This window comes from Ursus arctos, unplaced genomic scaffold (genome assembly GCF_023065955.2).
Source record: "Ursus arctos isolate Adak ecotype North America unplaced genomic scaffold, UrsArc2.0 scaffold_18, whole genome shotgun sequence".
In the NCBI taxonomy this organism is placed as follows: Eukaryota; Metazoa; Chordata; class Mammalia; order Carnivora; family Ursidae; genus Ursus; species Ursus arctos.
The window spans coordinates 14,400,662-14,417,279 of NW_026622852.1; positions in this window are offsets into that span (position 1 = coordinate 14,400,662).

A 16,618-nucleotide genomic window follows, 5' to 3' on the forward strand; every position below is an offset into this window, starting at 1 on the left:
AAAGGTTGTAAAAATCCTAACTGGTGTGATTACAGGGCATGATGGCCATTGAATAGATCCATTAGTCATAATTGAAGCTGTCAGGAGCCAGTGAAATGGCTGTCTCCGAGGAGGTCACCTTCCACATACAAGCTGGCCTATGCTAAGCATTAGCCTTGTCAGGAGGTTGAATCCTGACTCATCTGGACAAACCTTAAAAAAATGTTCTGTTTTGTTCTGTGATTTTTTTTTATAGGAATGAAGGAGCAAGGCTCACAAGGAATTTCGTGTTTCTGGACTGGACTTCAGCCCTAGCACGCAGCGTGAGTAGTGGTAATCCCTAGATAAACCTTATTGTCTGCAGTCCTGGTCCCAGCCTGTGCTGGGTTGTCTCTGTTTGCCACTCTCAGCCTCCCGGTTGGGCTGGGTGGGTCTCAATGGGGTGCATCCGAAGGGGTTCCTTGCTTTCTGATTTCCATTTGGACTCAGCCAAGGAGAAGTCCTATTGGCAACTAGAGGATAAAATAGAGAGAATTTTTAATTCCTATTCTTGGATATTCATTAATTCCCTGGCATCTTCCTTTTTGGGTCTTGTGCTCCATCAAGGACCACAGCAGGGCCAGACTAGGCTAAGACAAGCGAGGCCTTTGGGGTACAAAACTTAGGGAAGCACTCACTCTCGGGTTTGCATAAGGGCAGAGATAGCATCTGAGTGCAAGGGCCTCCTTAAATTTTGATGAACAATTTCTTACATTAACCCTTCCTTTAACTGAGCTGGTTTGAGAAGATTCTGTTCCTTACAATCAATGCAACATAGACCAAAATGGCAAAGGGAGAGGAGCCTGAGAAGGAGCTGGAGAATACCTAGTTGTTAAGTGAATTGTGGATTGGAGGGCCCAGAAATATTAGATCCTGGGCAGCATTGGCTACATAATTTATAAGGCCCAGGAGGGGGGGGACCACAAAAAAAACCCACAAACCAAATGCAGAGGCCTTCTTGAGAAATTATTGAGAATTTCAAGAAAGCAATAGCAAAGCATTAAACCAAATACAAGTAGTTCCTGAGAGTGAGGCCCTATGCGACTCTGCAGGTCTGGGCGATCTGCAAATGAAATGGTTGATCTTTAAGGAATTGTGGAGAATTGGAAATATGTTAGAAAATAAGCTAAAAGTCATCCGAAAATCTTGCAAGCCCTAGCACGGCATCATGCATTTCTTATGCACCTTTTCAGCCTATGGTGTTTATTAAACACGTAATGAGAACTTAACAACAACACTAATAACCAGTATTTATTGAGCTCTTATGATGGACCCAAGGCCTGGTACATAGTAAGTATTTATACTTCGTGGAATGGATGGATACATACAATTTAAAAACGAGCTAAGGTGTTTTTTTTTTTTTTAGATTTTATTTATTTATTTGAGAGAGCGAGAGAGAGAGTCCATGTAAATGCATATGCACCACGAGCTGCGGGGAGGGCAGAGGGAGAAGGACAAGCGGACTCTGCACTGAATGCAGAGCCTGGCAAGGGGCTCGATCCCCCAACCTTGAGATCATGACCTGAGTCAAAATCCAGAGTTGGACACTCAACCAAAGGAGCCACCCAGATGCCCCTGGCTAAGTCTTACGTGAATGATCTCAGTTACTCCTCAAGCAACTGTGACAAGATAAGATTATTAACCCCAGTTTACAGATAAGGAAATGACACTGAAAGAGAGCAATTTACCCAAGGTTGCACAGTTGGTTAACCTCTGGGATTGGCACCAATATTTCTCTCACTTCAAAGTCTAAGCTCTTAACCATTGTGCCCATAGTAGGCACTTTGGAATGACTGACTGGTTTGGGGATTGTCTTTGGTATTAATAAAGTCATAACTCCAGCAACTTTATTATCTTGATAACAGAAAATAATAATTATTCAAAATCATCGAAATTCCAACTAGTATAGGGACACGTGGGTGGCTCCGTCAGTTAAGCATCTGCCTTTGGCTCAGGTCGTGATCCCAGGGTTCTGGGATCGAGTCCTGCATCAGACTCCTTGCTCAGTGGGGAGCCTGTTTCTGTTCTGCCAGTTGCTCCCCCTGCTTGTGCTCTCTCTCTCTGTCAAAATAAATAAATAAAATCTTAAAAAAAAAAAAAAAGAAATTCCAACTAGTATATAACTATACAAGGGACTCTGATTATACACAGGGCATGTTCAGGCAGATTTATTTTCAAACTTATTTTTCATTACCTTTCTGATCTTCTGTCAGAGGGCAATGAAATTATTATATCATGAATATAATATATATGTTACACTGTATTGTGGATACTTACAGTCTTACAAGTGTGTCAGGCCAATTAAAACTCTAGTCTTATCTTGAAATACACATGATGATAAATTACACAGACAAAAAGCCACATATCCAAATTCTTGCTGATAAATTGCAAGGAGTAGAAGTCTTAAAATAAAGAGGAAAAAGCCCTTAAGAATGAATAGATTTTGATATTGGTGAAAGCAAATCTTCACTTGTCCCATCTCTGTATGGAAGACCCTGTACTTCAGTAGCAGTCTTCTAAAATCCACAGGCTATAGGAATGGCTCCAAATCGGAAGCGGCAAGACAAGCCTCCTCTTGGGCAGATGCACCAGTCTGAGCATCTCCGCGTCCACAGCAGAAGAGCAGATCTCTGAATTCAAGGGTATGGTGACTGCTCAGTTTACTACCTATTGACCATCCTTGTAAGAAAAGCACCGTTCTCTCACAGAAGTAGTTCAGTGCAGCAACATGTAATGAGAGATAGGAGAGGCAGAGGGGGGAAAAAAAGAAAGACAAGAAAAAAAGCAGAAAGAGAGAAAAGCTAGTGTTAAACAGATGCTGCAGAGAAGAGTTGCGTCCCTGCAGGGAAATAAGTGGGCAAAGAATTCCCTGCGTTGCTCCCCAGTACAGTCAACCCTTGAAGACGCGATGTGCCTGTCCGCCCTTCCCCTGTAAAATAACCTGAGGTACACAGACCTCCAAACCGCAGTCTCTGCTACACAGTGCTGCACCTGTGTTGTACTGAGAGCCGACTGTGCACATCTATTCCGAACTCATGTTTACGGACATCATGTTCAAAGTGTAGAATTGGCCATGATGGGAGTACTGACACCACGTAAATCAGCAGGCACTACAATCCCTGCTCCCTGCCCTGGCGTCTTTGTTTGTTGCTATTATTATTATTAATAGCCAAAGGAATGTTGAAAAAGAAAACCGAAGCTGTGGCATCACAACTCCAGACTTCAAGATCTATTACAAAGCTGTAATCATCAAGAAAGTATGGTATTGGCCCCAAAACAGACACATAGATCAGTGGAACAGAAGAGAGAACCCACACATGGACCCTCAACTCAGTGGTCCACTAATCTTTGACAAAACAGGAAAGAATATCCAATGGAAAAAAGACAGTCTCTTCAACAAATGGCTTTGGGAAAATTGGACAGCCACATGCAGAAGAATGAAACTGGACCATTTCCTTACACCATATGCAAAACTAGACTCCAAATGGATGAAAGACCTAAATGTGAGACAGGAATCCATCAAAATCTTTGAGGAGAACACAGGCAGCAACCTCTGTGACCTCAGCTGCAGCAACTTCTGACTAGACACATCTCAAAAGATAAGGAGGCAAAAATGAACTACTGGGACTTAACCAAGATAAAAAGCTTTTGCGCAGCAAACGAAACAGTCAACAAAACCAAAAGACAACTGACAGAATGGGAAAAGATATTTGCAAATGCCTTATCAGATAAAGGGCTAGTAGCCAAAATCTATAAAGAACTTCTCAAACTCAACACCCAAGGAACAAATAATCCAGTCAAGAAATGGGCAGAAGACATGAACAGATATTTCTCCAAAGAAGACATCCAAATGGCCAACAGACACATGAAAATATGCTCAGCATCACTCGGCATCATTGGATTACAAATCAAAACCACAATGAGATCCTACCTCACACCAGTCAGAATGGCTAAAATTAAGTCAGGAAATGACAGATGTTGGTGAGGATGCAGAGAAAAGGGAACCCTCTCACACTGTTGGTCGGAATGCAAGCTGGTACAGTTACTCTGGAAAACAGGATGGAGGTTCTTTAAAAAGTTGAAAATAGAACTACCCTATGACCCAGCAATTACACTACTGGGTATTCTCAAATACAAATGTAGTGATCTGAAGGGGCACCTGCACCCCATTGTTATAGCAACAATGTCCTCAATAGCAAACTATGGAAAGAGCCCAGATGTCCACAAGTGGTATATATATACACAATGGAATACTACTCAGCCATAAAAAACGTGAAATCTTGCCATTTGCAACAACGTGAACAGAACTAATGGGTATTACGCTAAGGGAATTAAGTCAATCAGAGAAAGATAATTATCATACGATCTCACTCATATGTGGAATTTAAGAAACAAAACAGTATCATGGGAGAAGAGAGGAAAAAATAAAGCAAGACAAAATCATAGAGGGAGACAAACCTTAAGAGACTCTTTTTTTTATTTTTAATTTTTGAAATTGTATTTATTTATTTGATATAGAGACAGAGACAGAGAGAGAGTGAACACACATGAACATTGGGGGGGGGGAGCAGAGGGAGAGGGAGAAGCAGACTCCCCAAACTCCCCACTGAGCAGAGAGCCCAATGCAGGGCTCTGTCCCAGGCCCCGGGATCATGACCTGAACCAAAGGCAGATGCTTAACCAACTGAGCCACCCAGGCGTCCCAGAGACTATTAATCATAGCAAACAAACTGAGAGTTGCTGGAGGGGAGGAGGGTAAGAGGATGAGATAGCTGGGTGATGGACATTATGGAGGGCACATGATGTAATGAGCACTGGGTATTATATAAGACTGATGAATCACTGACCTCTACCTCTGAAACTAATAATACATTATATATCAATTAATTGAATTTAAATTCTTAAAAAAGTAAAAAAAGATTTTATTTGTTTATTTAAAAAAAAAAGAGACTCCTTCTCTTTCTCCTTCTCCTTCTCCTTCTCCTTCTTCTTTTTTATGTAGGCTCCATGCCTAGTGTATAGTCCAAATGTGGGGTTTGAACTCAGGACTCTGAGATCAAGACCTGAGCTGAGATCAGAGTTGGATGCTTAACCAACTGAGCCACCCAGGCACCCCAATTTTACTTCTTCCACTCCAATTTGGATGCCTTTCTTTTCCTTGCCTGATAGTTCTGAGTAGGATTTCCAGTACTATGTTGAATAGGAGTGAGTGGGCACCCTTGTCTTGCTTCTGATCTTACAGGAAAAGCTTCCAGCATTTTATTGAAGAACATGATGTTAGCTCCAAGCTTGTCATATATGGCTTTTATTATGTTGACTCATGTTCCCTCTATGTTCAAACTGTTGAGCATTTTTATCATGAAAGGTTATTGCATTTTGTCAAATGCTTTTTCTGCCTCTGCTGAGGTGATCATATGATTTTCACCTTTCATTCTATATTAATGTGGTGTATCACATTGAGTGATTTGCATCTGTTGAAACATCCTTGTATCTCAAGGATAAGTCCTGCTTCATCAAGGTGTAAAATCCTTTTAATGTGCTGTTGAATTCAGTTTGGTAGTATTTTGTTGGGAATTTTCACATTTTTATTCATCAGGGGTATTGTTCTGTAGTTTTTTTTGTTTGTTCTGTAGTTTTCTTACAATGTCTTTATTTCGGTTTGTTACAGGGTAATACTGGTCTCATAAAACGAATTTGTTAGTGTTCCTCCTTTTTCAAATTTTGGAAAGAGTTCGAGAAAAGCTGTCATTAATTTTAGTTTAAATGTTTGGTAGAATTCATCAGTGAAACCACTGGTCCTTCGCTTTTCTTTTTTGGGATGTTTTTGATAATTGATTCAATCTCCTTACTCATTATTGCTGGTCTGTTCAGATTTTATATTTCTTCACGACTCATTCTTGTAGGTAGTATGTTTTAGGAATTTTTCCATTTCTTTAGAGATTATTCAGTCTGTCAGTGTATGACTGCTGGTGGTAGTCTCTTACAGTCTTTCGCATTTCTGTGGTATCTATTGTAATGTCTTCTCTTTCATTTCTGATTTTGTTTGCGTCTTCTAGTTTTCCTAGTCTAGTAAAGTTTTATCAACTTTGTTTACCTTTTTAAAAATCAATTCTTGGGGTGCCTGGGTGGCGCAGTTGTTAAGCGTCTGCCTTCGGCTCAGGGCGTAATCCTGGAGTCCTGGGATCGAGCCCCATATCGGGCTCCTCCGCTGGGAGCCTGCTTCTTCCTCTCCCACTCCCCCTGCTTGTGTTCTCTCTCTCACTGGCTGTGTCTCTCTGTCAAATAAATGAATAAAATCTTTTTTAAAAAATCAATTCCTAATTTCATTAATCTTTTGTATTGCTTTTCTTCTTTTTTAATTTTCTACTCTCCTCTTCATTATTTTCTTCCTTCTGCTAATTTTGGGCTTAGTTTATTCTTTTTTCGTTCCTTGAAGTATAAAGTTAGGTTATTTATTTGGCATCTTTCTTTTTCTTTTCTTTCTTTCTTTCTTTCTTTCTTTCTTTTTTTTTTTTTTTTAAGATTTCATCTTTAAGTAATCTCTACGCCCAAGGTGGGCCTCACACTCATAACCCTGAGATCGAGTGTCACATGTTCTACCGACTTAGCCAGCCAGGCACCCCCTTTATTTATTTTTTCTTAATGCAGACACTTCTCTCTCTTTTTTTTTTTAAGCTTTTATTTATTTGACACAAAGAGAGCAAGTGTGCACAAGCAAGGGGAGGGGCACAGGGAGAGGGAGAAGCAGGCTCCCCGCTGAGCAGGGAGCTGGAGAGTGGCTCAGTCCCAGGAATCTGGGACTGAGCGGAAGACAGACACTTAACCGACTGAGCCACCCAGGCACCCCTAGAAACTTCCCTCTTGGAAATGCTTTTGCTGTATCCCATACATTTTGGTGTGTGGTATTTCTAGTGACCAGGACAGGCAGTGATGGTGGCTGGAGTCAGGGGGGTGGGCACACACGTGACCACGAGGGCCCGCTGTAGGCGCTAGTGCGCTTGGAGAGACCAGCTACAAGTGTAACCACAGATGTGGCAGTGGGGGCCAGGGAGGCAGCAAGGGCCCGGGCCAAGTGTGGAATCCCTGGCAGCTGTGGGGACCCTGCCTGTGGGGGTGAACTCCACTGTTGGGTGTAGTATATGGCTGCTGGGTCTTGCCATAGACCCACAGCGGTGGAGGCAGGTGCTGGGGGCTGGGCTGGGGCACGCACGTGTTTAGACGACGGACTAGTTGCGGGTGAACACAGTGGTGCAGGCCAGTGACCAAAGACAGGGCCTGGTCTGGTCCCCCAGGCAGCTGCGTGGGCCCTGGTCATGGGTGTGCTCTCCTGTGTCTGCGCGGTCTTCCCCCGGGTGTGTGCCCTTCAATGGAATCCGGTGACGGCCAGCAGTGTGGTTCCCTGGCTCTGGGGGGAAGAGGTGGAAGGGAGTGGCGAGGGACCCAGGTGACTGGCATCTGTGACCATGAATACCTGCGGGGTGAAATCACAGGGAAATCTGCAGGGCTCTGCCCAGGCTGTGCGGGCCGTCGGTTTCTTCAGTCTTGCAATCTGCTGAGTTTGTCTGTAAAGTAGGTCACTTGATCCAGCGGCGTGGCTGCTAGTGGCAGCCCCTGCTTTTCTTCTTCGTCCCTGGCCATCTCTAGGTGTCTCTGCTTTCCTGGTCTGGGTGGAGTGACGAGATGGAACACTGATGACCTGTCCCAAAAGGCCGAGATAGCCATTTGCCCACCCTGCTCTTCCTTTCTTGGTGAGGGGAACGCTTTCTAATTGGGAAATGTCCTCCAGGCACTGAGCAATGCCAGCGCGGGACATGGGATGATGCCGGCAAAGCGGAGCTGTCTTCCCCCTTCTGTGCACAGTTATTGTTGGGCTTTTTTGTTCTGTGTTGCTGACGTTTCTTAAGTGGACTCCAGAGCCCTCCCAGAACTGTTTTTGTTAATGGATAGCTAATTGTTGATTTTTTTCAGGGAGCAGAAGCTGGGGTCGTCTACCTTGACATTTTGGTGACGTCGCTCCCCTGTCACGTCACACTTTTAAGGCGCGATGGAGTGTGGATTACTTTGTTATCAAAATAGATGGTGAAGTATGCAATTATGAGTAATGAGTCATGGAACTTTACATCAAAAACTAGGGATGTACTGTATGGTGACTAACATAATATAATAAAAAATATTATTATAAAAAATATGCAATTATGGTGCAGTGCCACTCCGCCTGTGCTAAATGATTATAATATATGTGAACGTTCCCAGATGCATCACAATATTCCAAACTCATAGGAAAGCAATGATAAGAAAAATAGGATTTAACTTTTTTTTTTAAGATTTTATTTATTTATTTGACAGAGAGACAGCCAGCAAGAGAGGGAACACAGCAGGGGAAGTGGGAGAGGAAGAAGCAGGCTTCCAGTGGAGGAGCCTGATGTGGGGCTCGATCCCAGAACACCGGGATCACGCCCTGAGCCAAAGGCAGACGCTCAATGACTGCGCCACCCAGGCGCCCTAGAAAAATAGGATTTAAGAGGTAATATCTCATCACAGCAGAATTTCTTTACCAAAACAAAAATGAAAAGGCTGCAACCAAAGTAGGTTTCCAAGTAGTTCATTTGTTTGTCGAGCAAGGAAAGCTGTTTACTGATGGTGAGTTAATTAAATCATGTTTGATTGCAGCCGCTAAAGAAATGTTTCTGCAGAAAACACACTTGTTCAAGACCATTAGCCTTTCAGTGAGAACAGTTGCTTAAAGAGTTGAGGACACTGGGAGCACCATCAATAGTTAATTAAAAGACAAAGTAAATGGTTTCAAGTGGTTTTCCTTAGCTCTTGATGAGTTGACAGATGTTCCCAGGACTGATCAGTTGTTGTTTATTCAAGGAATCAGTACTAAAGTTGAAGGGACTGAAGAAGCAACCTCTATGAAATTTTTTTTTTTTTTTTTGCAGGAAACAACTATAGGTGAGTAGGTTTTCAAAGAAATTGAGAAAACCTTAGTTCAGTACAAGCTGAAGTGGAATCTGCTAAGATGCTTTACAACTGATGGGGATACAAATATGTGTGGAGTAGAAAAGGCTTAGTTGAACAAATGTATAGAGCTTGTGAAAATGTAGCTATTTAAAGCCTGTAATTTATCATTGTGCTGTTCCTCAGTGGGTAACTTGCAGAAAGTGTTTGAATTTGTTCTACTGCCGACCCAGTGGTCTCCCCAGTGAACTTCAGGTACTCTGGTGGACTTGAGGATCATTGGTTCTGTGAACTTTTGTCAAAAATAGAAGCTGCGTATCCTGACTTACCTGAACCCACAGCGGTTTGATCCCTTAGCAGTGGTAACATTTTATTGCAGTTTGTGAACTCAGGGTTGAGCCTGAAATTTTTTGGAATGAGAACTTCCTCCCATCACTTTTATTAAACACCAAATGGCTTTGAAAATTAGCTTTAGCTGCAGACTCGATCATGTTTCTCAATATAAAATTACAAGGCAAACAGTACTTATATGTAAAAGTTATACTCTGGTAAGTCATTTTAACAACAATTAATGTTGCTTGAAACACAAGTAACGTCAAGCTGTTTAATAGATTTCCTGTGCTGTCAACATTTTTTTTTTTTTTTTTAAAGCAAATCTCCATTCCCACAGAAACTTGTAGAGGATATACTTTCTAAGCTCAAACTGCAGCTCCAAAAGCATTTTTGGATCTCAGGGTAAGTGGAAAGGAATTTCCCATATTTCAAAATCTACTTAACTTTGCGATTGAGGATCTTCAATTGGAAGTGATTAAACTGCAATATAATGACACAGTAATTGGCAAATATCAAGAGAAGAATCTAATAGGATTTTGTAAATTACTTCCAAGTGATAAATATGCTCAATTAAAATCATACTCTCATAGGTTGATTTAAGTATTTGGCCCTATCTGTGTGAAAAGATACTCTCAAAGATGAAATGCGTAAAATCTCATAGATCAGCCTTAATAGATGAACTCTTGCAACTGAGTTTGGTGATAGGGTACTAACTTCGAACTCCAATTTAATGAACTATTATCCCCTCACAAAGAATTCTGTTCTTCTCATTAGTATACCTAGATCAGAAATTATTGTACTCAATTATCATAGTTTGGATTTTATCAGTAAACATTGTGTGGAAATTTGTTTTCTTTCTTGTTATTCAAGTTTCTATTTAATGTCTTCAATTTTGCCTCTTGTTTCACAAACCTCAAATATTTACTTTCTGGTTCATTATAGAAAAAAAATGTGTTGACCTCTGCTGTAGGTCAATCATGTTCCATCCCCTGGGGCTGGGAACATTACTGAATCAAATAAAAATTGGGACTGTTTCAACATGGGAATTCCATTGAAATAATGTGTCTTGATATTAGCAAGGATTTGATACCAGGTGAATTGGGGAGACCCTGGGCCCGGAGGCCTCCACCCAGCCCATCCCAAAGATGTTGCCAAAGGTTCTGGGTCTTGTCACAAGACAGAATTCAAGGACACACAACACATTGGACAAGCGACACGAGCGGGAAAGTTTATTAAAGTGAAAGTATACTCTGGAGATGTGAAACCGGGTGGGTGAGAGAGAGAGAAGGGGCGTGAGAGTGAGTGCGTGCGCACAGTGTAGGCTCACGGAGCCTGAGTGCAGGTGAGCTTATGCGGTGCCCTGGGCTTTGGGTTTCTATATTTTATTGATAGTTGTTAACATGGGGACGGAATATTAACTACTTGGGGTGGGGAATCCTTGGAAGCAGGGTTTTGTGCCTTTTCTTTTTGTTTGGTTGGGTTTCTGGCCTACATTGTCAGCCATCTTGGGCCTGTTGAGTTTGATCTGACTTTCTCTGGCTTTTTCAATAGCTGGCCGTGGCTTCCTGTTTGTGGGCCTCCAGATATCCTGATAGAACCTTACTAACTGCCTACTCTAGCAATAGTGTCTGACGAGGAAGAAAAGTGATTGGTGACAGTCAGTAGAGACACACGGTCACATCATCCCTACTGTCCCAGCTGACATAGAGCAAACCCCCAGGCATGTGAGTGAGGCCGTCCTAGACCAGCCAAGCTGCCAGCTGACAGCAGACATGTAAGTAGTTTCAGGAGGGACCAGCAAAGCCAGCCTATATCAAAACTGCCTTGGCAACTTACACAAGTCTGAGAAGAAATAGATGTGTGTGATTTTTTTTTTTTTTTTAAGATTTTATCAGGGGAGCCGGAGAGGGAGAAGCAGGTTCCCCGCTGAGCAGGGAGCCCAATGCAGGGCTCAATCCCAGGACACTGGGATCATGGCCCAGCCAAAGGCAGCCACTTAAATGACTGAGCCACCCAGGTAGCCCAGATGTCTGTGATTTTAAGCCACTAAGTTCTGGGGTGGTTTGTTACACAGCAGAAGCTAACTGTTATGGGTGAATGGAGATAATTGTGCCAGATATCTTCTTTTTGCCCCTTCACTGTTCTCCAGAAGACCAACCTATCTCAGCTGCATGAGCTTCCCTTGCTTCAGAAGATCCAGAAGGAGAAATGAAAACAACAGAGCTTATGGTATAAATTCCTGGGCTGTCTCCCTGTTGGATCACTGCAGACCGGCTGTGCTCCTTGACTAATGGTCCCAGTTCCTGTCAGGAAGTCCCTGTGTATACAGCCTTCTCCATGTTTGCTAACTCCTCCCCTTTCCCTTTGAGGTACAGGGGTGATTTTGGAGGGCCCCCATATTACTGAGTCTCCCTTGTCATCTCTTTATTTCCTGACCACACCTTTGTTTATAGGCCCTTATTGAAGTGTCTTCCAATTTTCTTAATGTGATTGTGCTGTTTCTTGCTGGGACCTGGGCCTTACCCAGCAGGTAACATCTTGGCGGGTATGGTGATCCAAGGGTATGAGTCGGGAAGGTGTGTAGAAACGTGGAGATCCTGCAGTAGCAAGGGGGCTGGGCTCCTGGAGTACAGCGAGATGGGGAGGAATGTGGAAGGCAAGGTCAAAGCCAGAACTGGTTTTGTGTGTGCCGTGGAAGGACGTGGTGCAGGAGAGGCAAATCACGTATGGGCTTGTTGGCCTTTGTAAGGACTTTGGCTTCTGCTCTGAAAGAAATGGGAAGCCGTTAGAGCCCTAGACTCACATCTCATTAAATCTACTAAGATTACTTTCTGTTAATGCGTCGGCAGTGGAGCTGTGCGACTCGGTTCTGAATTTCTCCTCCCAGTCTCGTGCCAGCTGCTGGATGTGTGGGTGTGTTAAGCTAGCCCAGCATGCTTGGGCCTGAGTTCAAGGCTTTGTGCCTCTCCTGATGCTGTGGGTGACGTGACCTCCCCTTACAGTACAGCATTCGGACTACAGCGTCTTTCTTTGTTAGCATATTCTTTTCAGTTCGGTTAATGATTTGGGAGTGGACACATTTTTCTTACTCTCTTTCTTTTGTTGTTGTTAAAGTCAATAGGCCCTTCTATCCTGACTTCAAAAAGTGTACTTATCTAAAGGGTCTGGTACAATAGGGAACTAACTGCCGAACTGCTTCAGGGGAAATAGTACACGAAGGGGAACAGAGAAACGCCGTCTGCCTGCTTACCTCTTCAAGACAGTGGTTTGTCTGGAATATTTAAAAGGCAAAGAGTTCATTTGCATTTACATTTTAAGCCTTTCCAAAAAATAATATACAGATTTGAAGCCCGCTTTAATCCCTCAGTTGAAAATTCCATCTGTCCTGGGTCTTTTGGTATTAAATCTCGATCAGCCTCTGTGGGTACCTGATGAATGGAGTTGATGCTCCTTCCTTGCTCCCACGGGGGTCCTCCCTGTCCCTGCCCTTTTCCAAAAAATCTCCGCAGGCTGACTCTCAGTGAAACACCGGCGTTGGGCTCCAAAAATCCGCATCAGATGTGGGTGTGCCCTACTCAATCAAGCAGACCTTCTTAGGTCTTACCTCAGTCAAAACGTAGCTGCAGACAGGAGCTGTATTCCCTCAGGCCCCATTTTTTGCTTTCAGCTCAGAAGGAAACCAATCTACTTAGCTAATCTGATTAATTAAGCAGGCAGGAGCCTTTTCCTCCTGGCTAACAACACAGCTGGCCTATCGGAACCAGTTCTAATCTTTGCTGTCTAACCTTGACCCTGATTTCTTTTTAAATTTGTTATTATCACTTAAAAAAAATTTCTAGCCCCGGACACAAAATGGGCTGCTTCTGTGGGTACCCAGGAGAAAAGGGGACTGGACTTGGCTCGTCTGGAATCTTAGCTTCCCTCTCTGTAAATTAACGGGGTTAAACTAAATCACTAACACATCAATTTTGAGACCCAACATGGGGCTTTAAGATCATTAAAAAACCCCCAAGCCCCTCAACATCTATAATCTATTCATTATTTCATACAAGAGAGGACATTTTTAACCTTACCACCACCACCAAAGCCTAATTTCAGAAAAAGGACAATTCTTTACACTGAATAAACTTATTTTTGTGAAAATGCAATACACGTCCTTATTTATCTGTTTTTCATTTCAGCGCTTGGCAGTGAAAACTTTGTCATAGACTAGCAGCTTCTGAGACCTTTTCTAGTTCTAAAGGTCTATATACCTCTAATGCAAAAAGAAGTCTACACCTCTAGTCTTTTCCAAATAAATCTGACTTGTCCTCCAGGGTGAGCTGGCTTCTTGAGGCTCTGATTGTGTCTTTCATCGTACTCTCTCTCATATCTAGCACAATGCTTGGGAGATACAAAATAATTTAAAGTGTGAAATGATCCCTGCTGAACTATAGTCATCTATGGAAAGAGTATATCCTACAAGTAGAGTAGAGTATATCCCAGAAGGTGGTGAGGTGTACTTCCAGCCTAGTCTTAAAATTTGTAGCAAGCAGTCAGTTTAGTCCTAGGCTCTAGGGTTAACAACCTAAGTCTCTCATTCCTGCCCAAAATTTGAATCTGAAATTTCTTTCTTTCTTTTAAGATATTATTTATCCATTTGACACAGAGAGAGAGCACAAGCAGGGAGAATGGCAGAGGGAGAGGGAGAAGCAGACACGCCACTGAGCAGGGAGCCCGATGCGGGGCTCCATCCCAGGACCCCGGGATCATGACCTGACCCAAAGGCAGATGCTTCATCGACTGAGCCACCCAGGTGCTCCGGGTCTGAATTTTCAAAAGTGAAAAAATCACAGGGGCACCTGGCTGGCCCCGTTGGTAGAGTATGCAACTCTCCATCTTGGGATTGTGCGTTTAAGCCCCATGTTGGGCGTAGAGCTTATTTAAAAAAAAAAAAGTGAAAAATCACAGATTAACCATTACTCTTTAAAAGGGCATTTCTCCATGTACTCCTAAAAGCCACCCTTTCTATAACAGAGGCAGTAAATTTATTTATTGAGAGCCAGGGTGTCTGGATTCAAATTTTGGTTTTGCCACTAACTAGGTGCACGTGCCTGGTCAAGAGGCTTCCCATTCTGTGCCTAAGATTCCTTATTTATAAAATGTGGGTAATAACTGTATCCTAAGTTGTTCTGTGAATTAAATGAGTTGATATACTTAGAACCTTGCTAGTCACATAGTTAAATGTTCAATTGTAATTTTGACTAATGTGTCTCAAGAAACATGGGAATAGAAGAACTTTTTAGATTTAGTTATTTATTTTTAAAGATTTTTATTTATGAGAGAGAGAGAGAGAGAGCATGAGTGGAGGAAGGGGCAGAGAGAAAGGAAGAAGGAGAAGCAGACTCCCTGCTAGTGGGGAGCCTGACTTGGTGCTCGATCCCAGAACCCTGAGATCATGACCTGAGCCAAAGTCAGGCAGGCATTTAACCGACTGAGCCACCAGGTGCCCTTTAAGGTTTATTTAAGTAATCTCTACACCTAATGTTGGGCTCAAACTTAGGACCCTGAGATCAAGAGTTGAGGGCTCTTCCTACTGAGCCAGCCAAGTGCCCCCAAGGGAACAGAAAAAGAATTTTTTTTTTAAGATTTTATTTATTTGACAGAGATAGAGACAGCCAGTGAGAGAGGGAACACAAGCAGGGGGAGTGGGAGAGGAAGAAGCAGGCTCCTAGGGGAAGAGCCTGATGTGGGGCTCGATCCCACAATGCCAGGATCATGCCCTGAGCCGAAGACAGACGCTTAACCGCTGTGCCACCCAGGCGCCCCCAGAAAAAGAATTTTAAACAAGAATTAAAATGGTCCTAGAAGAAGTGCTGATGCATTTAGAATTATTAACACTGAAGTGGAATATCATCTGTGAAAATTAATTAAGGAAAACCTCACTATAGTGGACTTGGGAGGCTTGAAGGGCAGGCTGGAAGGAAAAGCCACACCCCTCAATGTAGATTAGATTTAACAGAAGAATATTCAACAGGAAAGAATCATCAATTACAGGCCCCAATAGGGGATGCATCTCCTACAAGAAATCGACTACCTCTGAAACTCAGCCAAGGAGAAACCAACATCACCCAGAACTCTTTTTTTTCCCCCAGTGGATTTTCATTCAAAACAACCCCTCTCAACTTCACTCTTCTTCTCCATAAAAAAATATTCCTCTTCTTTGTTTGTTGGACTTGCTTATGGTTTTGCTGTAGCTTGCTTGTCCTGGATTGCCATTCTCTGCTATTCCTGTTTAAACCCATCTTTTGCTGGTAAAATAATTGGCAGTTTATTTTTAAGGTTAACACATCAAATTCCATAAAATCAAGAAGGCAATTATAAGCCTTATAAAACTACTTTCTCTCAAAGGATAACAGAGATTGAATATATAAGTAGGTTCAAAATTAATTTAGATAAATTCCTACAGAATGAATGCATAATAGGTTATTGAGAGAACTGAAATGGCCTGTGGCATATAATTACTTTTCTAAAGTGGAGTATAGGGAACCACATCCTTCCGACAAATGAGAAGTAGAACTCTTGTCAGCACATTCAAATGACTTTGGAAACTTGAGGAGTACCAATGGCAAGGACTCACAGCAGAGCTACTAAATTGAGAATCTCCAGAGATGGGGCCGAGGGACTGGTGTTTTTTAAAGAGCTCCCCACTTCTCTATATACCTACTTCTAAAGATGTACCAGAGTTTGGAAACGGCTGGATAAGTCAGGTTCTCTAGAGCAACTTGTCTTAACTCTTGTATATAATTTTTCCACAACTAGAATTTCATTCCTTCATTACGTCCTCATTTTTTTTTTCTTTTCTGCCCTTTCTCATTTTTTTTTTTCTTTCTGCTGTCTCCTTTAGCTTCTGTCCTGTGCCCTGTACTTTACAACCTTCCTTTGGAAATGAGTGTTCATGCACAGGTGGACACGAAATAAGTATTAGACAAAATAATAATAATAACAACAACAACAATGCCGTGTGCCTGCTCTCCCCAGATTAACTGAGCGGAAATACCCAGGCTGTAACGTCCTGTCGGACTATCCAACAGGTGGATGTACTGTTGTAGCATTGAGAGCTGCAGTGTTCTGTGTTGGCCAAGGAAGTAAAAATACGAAACAACAGCTACAAGGGGAAGAACCAAGTGACAGGTCGGCTGTGCGCATCACATTTTCTGAATCCTTAATGTTATCGGGGCTAATTTTTTCTGGGAAACAAAATCGCCAAACACCAAGAAGCTGCTTTGCACCGCCAAAAGCTGCAACAGGGCAGGCTGCCAATAGC